Here is an 8127-nt window from a genome sequence, read left to right on the forward strand (position 1 = left end):
GCGTGACTGGTTTTAACATTTTTGCCAGGGCTGCTTTTGGTGCCACAGTCTGGCCTTGGCTGAGAATTCTGAGAATAATAAATGCTGGCATATTTGGGACATAGATAGTCGCATGAGTCAGAGACGTGTCTGGCTCTGCCTCAGCCTTTACTGGCAAATCAGGAAATCTTTTAACTTTCCCACACACTGAACATTTATGTTCCTCAGTCACAAAAAGTGTAACGTTAGAAGTCGTGTGTTAGGCAAGAATCCCATGTACATACCTAAATTTTACTGTTGTGTTTCCGTGGCCCGATTTTGCACCAGTGGAAATTCCACCAACTTAAAATTAGAGTTAAGGTGTTTCTTTTGGTAAGAGAGACCATCCTCTAGTTCAACTTAAAGTGTCAGCGTGTGTATTTTGGGCACCTAAAATGCACACGTGCTCCATCATTTCTTGCTACATTGTACAACTGTATAAATTGGGTGTGAACAAACTTTGGATAAGTCTGTGAACACCCACACAATTATGAGTCAGGAGCTGTGCACTGCCTTCCCAATGGCTAAGCCTCGCTCCTTTCCTGGGAACGTAAATGTTCTCAACCGATACTCTACACCTATGAATGTTAAAATTCTATCTACCTGCAGATTTTCCGTCGGCATACGTTCCATGTGCCAAAATGCATGTGCAAAGATGGCACTAATCAGACCTTTGGTACTCAAAATATTTCGTGAACTGTTGGTTTGATTTCTGGGTTGTGGAATGAGGGGGGTCCAATGTGTTCATACCATAGTTTATTTTTCAGATGCATGACACATTTTTAAATGTACAACAGCAAAGATGGCAGTAGAGGGATTGTGTGATGAAAAGCACCGTATGTTACTGCGAGCAGTTTAATTTACCATCCAAAGGATATTATTAAGCCGGTGTGTGACTTTTTTGTGCGCAAAGGTATGAGACATTTAAAAAAAATAGATTTTCATGTAACCCACAAATCAGTGATTTTGCAAATGTTGGTGGGATAATTTACATATTAAGGTTTGCACGAAGGAATTACACTCTGGACTAAAGATTCAGAAATATCTGCTTCCTTTATCAATAACTCTTTCTTAAAGTGAGCCGAAGAATGTATCCCACTCTCTCTGACCACCTTAAATAAGAGGAAAGAGTAAATTGCTGGAATCCGCCACAAAACATAAATGAAATAAATACCTGCCCATGAATAGATATCCAAAGCCTATTACGTATCCCATGTAGCCAGCCACCCAGATATGCAGTACCCACGAGGAAAAATGCACATGACCAGAACATGCCACTCATTGAACATAAAAGTCATTGCATGCATAAATATCCAGTTTTATGTCACTAAACCCCGAGCGTAGTCTAATGACTATAAAATTCCAATCCAGTTTTCTAAAGACAAAACCCTAACACAGTCTCTTGAAACCCTAAGAGCATTGTGACTACGAAATCCTACTACAGTCTCATGATTGAAATACCTTAATACAGTCTTGTGTCAGCAAAATGCTAACATTCTCATAACTAGGAAAAATCCTACCAGACCCCAGACCCCTGACTCCTAAACCCTAACACAGTGTATACCACCAGCACACTCATACAATATTAATTCAGATGCACAAGGAAAAACAAGACAGACAAATGGAAAATAACACTTAGTATGAAGAGGATTCAGAAATCAGACGATTAAAAATCTGCAGATGAAGCCTACTGATAGCACTTGAGTGCTGTGGCTGGTCTGAGTGCCCAGTGAAAGTGGCTTTTCTTGTTAGTTCTTCACTGTAAGTTATAACCCCTGGTGTCCGTTCCTAATAAACGTTCTGAGTGCAATGGTGAAGCCTGTGACACTGCACGGACTGCCGGTTCCAATGCAGTATCAGCAAATCGTGAAATTGCTCACAACTTTCGCATTGTGTCTACAACACACAAGCACCACATGGCTCAGGAGCGAATGCTCCACAAAGAATGGCATGCTAGACTATGCCACACTGCACTCTTCCGCAGAGCACCCAGATGAGGACCTGGAATTCCAGGGATCCAGTGTGAACAAGATCATTGTCTGGCAGGAGCCAGCACTTCAGATAGAATGACCCTTCTAGTTGTGCTCTAACTTTGGCATCCACAAGGCCTAGGCACCTGCAGGATTTCTTAAGAAGAATCATGGAGTAACTGGTAATAATTTCATATACCCTTTGACTCAGAGGGCATCACTGTCTTAGACTTCATGTAAAGCCTTACCTAAATTGTATTTTTTTCCGCACGTCCCTTTTTGAAGAGTAGAGGATTCTGTAATACAGTAAATACCGATGATTAATTAGCACAAATAGCTAACTTAAAAAAAAATCGCTTGAGCTAAAGGGTTATGTAAAAGAATGTTAATAAAATTGGTTAAATCTCATGTTTGGAAAACAACTGGTGCAAGCTGCAAAATTGGGGACGAAAGTGCTACCCATATCAGTCTCCTAAGACCAGGAATGTTGTGATCGATTTAAAAAGATGGAACTGTGAGGACTAGAAGGTGATTGCCACTCTGTCAGACCAACAGACAGGGGCAAAGAACAGGAGATATTAGTGGAGGATAACATAAGGAAAAGGAAGGAATAGAGGGCAACTGTATTTATAATGCACTTTGATAATGACTCCTAGGCCGAATACAAGAGTGGATCCTGGTGAGCCAGAGAAGAACCACCATCACTTGGCTGTCTAGTCTTAGCCTCTGGTCTCGGAAGGAAATCCCAGCAGCCATCTGCTCCTAGACTTGCAGGGAAGCTATAAATTACTCCTTTCACGGTTAACAAAACAACAAAACCTCTAAGGAAATTAAAGCAACAGAAGTCTATTCTTACACTGACTTTTCTACCAGGCACAGATTCTTGCTTACTACATCAGGCTCAAGGCAGATAGAATCTGAGCTCCAAAAGCTGGCAGGAAATGGCCAGTCAGTAATGGTATTCTACGATTCAATTACTAATATTTCATAGCTTGAGAAAGTGATCCTCAAGTATATTTCAACTGTTCCACAGAGCACTACAAGATCCTAGAACTTTAAAAATCAGAGGGAATAGATTTTATTCTGGCAGAAAATCTAATTGTGGCAAAAAAAAAAACGACAAGGCACAAACAATCTATCTGTCACTAGATACAGACTGGCTGACAGGAGCGGGGAAACAGAGACTGACCGGCACATATTGAACCACAAATCCGAAGACAACACAGTCTTTCACCATTGTGATATGAGAGAAGCACTTACTGAGATAAACGTTCTTCTCTACCACTAGTTTACAAAGATATATAAGGGGCAAATGAAAGTATTTGGTACTGAAGCATAAGAAAACATCTGTATCTTCAAAGGAGACTCAGCCTAAACCTAGAAGTGTGACACATTGAATAAAACATGGACTTTGAAATAGCTTGAAATTGAAAGCATCACTACTGTTTCCTACGACAACACTTACATCACAATAAAGTAGTCATGCCCCTAAAGACTTTGCAGTGGATTGCTATATTGTAACTTGGATCAGTGAAATAAACATAGTATAAAAATCATGTAAAATAAAACTAAATTGATTTGGACTTGATTAGCAGACTGACTTAAGATAGGGACTTGGGAGCCCTGCGTCTGAAAGTGACGCGCCTTCTAAAGAATTTCCACCCACAGTTTTTTAATTTGGACTTTGAATGTTATTATGGTGTAATGCTTGGGTGTTACTCTCGTCCTCATTTTATCACAACTTAATTCTGCTGTGATACTCAGACTCAGCCCAGCCATTCCGAGACGTGACACAAACATACAATTAAATGAAGGTGGTTCAGGAATGCCAGGATTTAAAATGTGCCCAGTTGCTAAATGTGTCCATTAAGAATGCGGACAGTCATTCAAGCTCAATTAAATATGTTTGCCTTATAAAGGCACAACCCACGTCTCCTGTGACATCACTGAAACTAACGTCACCAGAAATGAATCTCCAGAAATATACTCTCTCCAATTCAGCCCAAAAAACTGCTTCTCAGAGAGAAATCATACAGTCCTAAAACATCCCTCCATCCCGCCCGGAAAAAATGAACTAGGATTTATGCCGCTAATAGTTTTGTCTGTGCATGGAGACATGTGTTCTCAGGCTTCAGCTGAGGCACATGTACATTAAAGAGAGGGACAAGTGCAAAAGCACTACGTGCAGCCTTTGCATCACTTTATGTTGTGAATAAGGTTTACTATAAATATGCAATCAATATGAATTTAAAAACGTTTTAAACAACCTTTAGTTTTCCTGGATCTAATGTTTTGTGTGCCTGCATTTTCTGATTGAGTATTTTGACTATGTTTTTGAAACGCATGATTCACAAACATTCTGCTGTGAGTAGATGTGACTTACTCCTGTAGTACTCCAGATATACACCAATACCCTGTTAACTTGACGAACAAGGCTACCTCTCACTCCACATGTAGCAAAACTATCCAATATAGGTCACAGGGTAAGACAAAGTTATTGTATGTGGTTTGTCACTTTCAGAATTCGGATCAGCTCATCATGTCATAGAAATTATTATTATTATTATAATTTGTATTGCACGACAGCTACCCAAAAAGGGTCCCGGCGCAGATCGAAGCCTAGACAGGGTGGAGCATGGGCATCTTATTTGTCAAACAGCCAGGTTTTAAGTCACTTGGGAACGCTGGAGTAGTTTGTTTCATTACTAAGTGAGATTGGGAGGGAATTCCAGTACGATGGCCCTAGTTATGTGAAAGATTTCCCTCCACTTCGCGCTAGTTTGTATTTAGGGACCACAAAACGGCCGTGTGAGGTTGATCTTAGATTTCTAGATGGAATGTATGGTTTGACCAGTGCAGCGGTAGTTGGGGGCTATATTGGCTTTAATTTTGTGCATGTAGGTGAGTGTTTTGAACTTCACTCGATTTTCAATGTTTAGCCAATGTAATTTACGTTGAAATGCGGAGATCGATTCTCTTTTAGGTACCTTACATGGGAGCCTCACTGACGCATTTTGGGGCCATATGTAGTCTGGGAGAATCAGTTTGTTTGAGCCCACATAGAGGACATTTCCATAGTCAAGCCGGGAAGTAATTAAGGCATTGACTACAGTTTTTGTTGTTGTATCTGGCAGCCTGCAGCATATTTTCCTCAGCAATTTAATGATGGAGAAACAAGTGGCTGCGACTTTTACTGATTGAGCATGCATATTTAAAGTATCGTCTAGGAGTACGCCTAGGTTTCGCACTTGTGATTCCGGGGAAGGAAGGGTGCCCATTTTATCTGGCCAATGTTGTAGGCTCCATAGATTTTTCTGCTTTACCAGTATTATTACCTCTGTTTTTCCTCCGTTCAATTTAAAAAAATGAGATTGCACCCAGGTTGCTATGTTAGTCAGCCCTGTCTTAAGTGTGAAGGTATCATTGGGGTTTTGCGCCGATAGTGAAAACAAAATTTGGGAATCGTCTGCGTAGGAGTAAATTAAGAGTCCGGATTGTTCAGCCAGCTCCGCTAAAGGTTTTACATAGAGATTGAAAAGTAGCAGTCTCAAGATGGAGCCTTGTGGTACACCATGTGCGAAGGAGTAAGTTTTGGAGCAGGCATTTTGAAAAAAAACTTGAAAAGTTCTGCTTGAGAGGAATGCCTGTATCCATTTGAGAGCTGCTCCACCTATTCCTATTTTGCTCAGTGTATTAATGAGCACAGTGTGTGATATGGTGTCAAAGCGTCGCTCAAATCTAACAGAAGGAGCACCACCATTTTTCCTGTCTAAATTCTGACGGATTGCTTCGGTAACACCTAGGAGTGTGGTTTCCGTCGAGAAACCCACTCTGAAGCCTGACTGTGAGGGATGAATTATTTGATGTGTTGCTACATATTGCGTCATGTGTTTATGAATATGTTTTTCTAAGATTTTCGATAGAATCGGAAGCAGTGATATGGGATAATAGTTTTTGGTATCAGCTGGGTCAGCATTTGGCTTTTTTAATAGTGGGTGAATCATGGCGTGTTTCCATGAGGGAGGAATTACTGACTGTTTGATTGATGTTTTTAAAAGATGGGTTAGAATTGACATCACTGAGTGATTTAATTGTTTAAGGATGTTGACTAGGAGGGGGTCCTTCGGTGATTCAGATTCAATTGATTTTAGTACTGTTTCTACATTTTCCGTTGTTAGGAAGGGCCAATCCATTTTTGCACCGCATGGGAAAGAGATGTCTCCGGCATAGATGCATTTAAGCTCACTGAGCTATCATATACAGGTTTTTGTGAAATAATTTTTTGGTAAATTCCTTCAACTTTATTTATAAAAAAAGGCAGCTTGTTCCTCGCATTTAGTTTGGGACAGTATTGGTGGTTTGGCTATGGTATCCAAGCCCGCCAATTCTTTAACTGTGTTAAACAGTGTTTCTTCACAGGTTAGATGCCTTTGAGATGGTTAAATTCACGAAAGTAGCACATGCTTGTTTACATTCTTTGTGATATTTACTCAAGGCTGATTTATAGACTTGTTTGGTTGATTGGTCGTATTTTCTCCTCCACTTTCTTTCAAGGATCCTACAGCTAGTTTTTAAGGTCTTTAAAGAATCGTTATACCATGGCGCCGGTGGATGATGGGCGGTTCTTTTATATTTTATGGCGGGGAAGAAGAAGTCAATGTCTTCTGAGAGCCATTTTTGCACTGCCTATGCTAGGGGATCAGCCTTTTGCTCTAAAAATGGTTTAGGAGTATCAAGACGTTTATTAAATTTTTCGATGTCTAACTTTTCACAATTTCTCTGTGGTTTCCCTGCTCTTTCTGCATTATTTGATATGTTCTTATCATATAGAGGTCAGAGAGAAGTTTATCTGATGGTGATCAGACCAGCTAGTTGGTAGGGCCGGGGAGCAGTTGATTGTACTTAAATTTGAAAAAATGGGATCCAAGAAATGTCCGGCAATATGGGTGGGGCCGGAATTTAGTAGCTTTAGGTTTTGGGAAGCCATATCAGAGATAAGTCTGGTACTATTTTTACAGGTAGAGTCCTCCAAATGGAGATTTATGTCTCCTAAAACTGTAAATTAGCCTTGTTAGTTACCAGAAACAAGATCTCTTCCATCAGAGTGGGAATCCAATTAGCAAGATGCTCTGGAGGTTGATATAGACGCACTCCTGAATAGATAAAATTGGGGGAGAGAGTAAGTTTGAAGAGAGCAGCTTCGCATGCAGCAATAGGGAGCTGATCTAAAGTGCAGCAGAATTTTTCACCCCCTATCCTTTGTGTTCTATCCACTCTTGCTATGGCATAATTGGAAGGTAGGGCTACTGCTATATCTGGTCCTGAGCTCTCATTGAGCCAGGTTTCCGTGAGGAAAACCGCATCTGGTTGGTCATTCAAAAGAAGGTCAAAAATGTTTGCTTTATGTTTAGGGAGCGAACAGCAGTTTATGCTTGTCATCTTGTATCTTTTAGATGGGGGGGTTATTTGTTTACCAGCATGTAGTGCAGGGGCGGCTGGTGACATTTGAAAGTGGTGGGGCGTAAAAGAGTTGTAGTACTTCACAGCGGCGAGTGCGCGTAACGTGCAAGCTCGAACCATCTACGGGGGATTCGGGGGTTCTACCCTGAGAAAAATTTGAAAAAAGAGTGGACAAATGGTGCATTTTCAAGCAAACCAGAAGGTGTGAAGAACAGCTCAATTAATACTACTGTTTAGAGTTGTGGGAGTTAAGAAACCTTATAGAAGTTTGACCCATAATGAGAATGCTCTGTGAATATGGAACTAAAATGAACAACAATTTCCTGGTAACGCAGTAGCACAACTATTCTTAATCATACTGGATATAACCACAAGCAAACATGTACAATACCATAATTGACAGGGTGATGAATTTTCTTGGACACTGGCGCTTAGGGAATGTAGCAATTTCTCACTCCAAGGCTCTCAAAACTATTCACACATCAAAAATATGTTTTTGTGCACTGCTTTGAGGCACTGACCATACATGCAGACAGGGCGTTGGACACAGGTTGAGCCCAACATGGGTGGCGAAACACAGATGTGTCCCACACACACCACTGTAAAACACTGCCATTACAAGATGGAAGCCATGACAGGTGCATCACTATTGAGGTAGCTAACTAGAGGTGTTAACATG

The sequence above is a fragment of the Lissotriton vulgaris genome, chromosome 5, assembly GCF_964263255.1.
Source record: "Lissotriton vulgaris chromosome 5, aLisVul1.2, whole genome shotgun sequence".
Lineage (NCBI taxonomy): Eukaryota > Metazoa > Chordata > Amphibia > Caudata > Salamandridae > Lissotriton > Lissotriton vulgaris.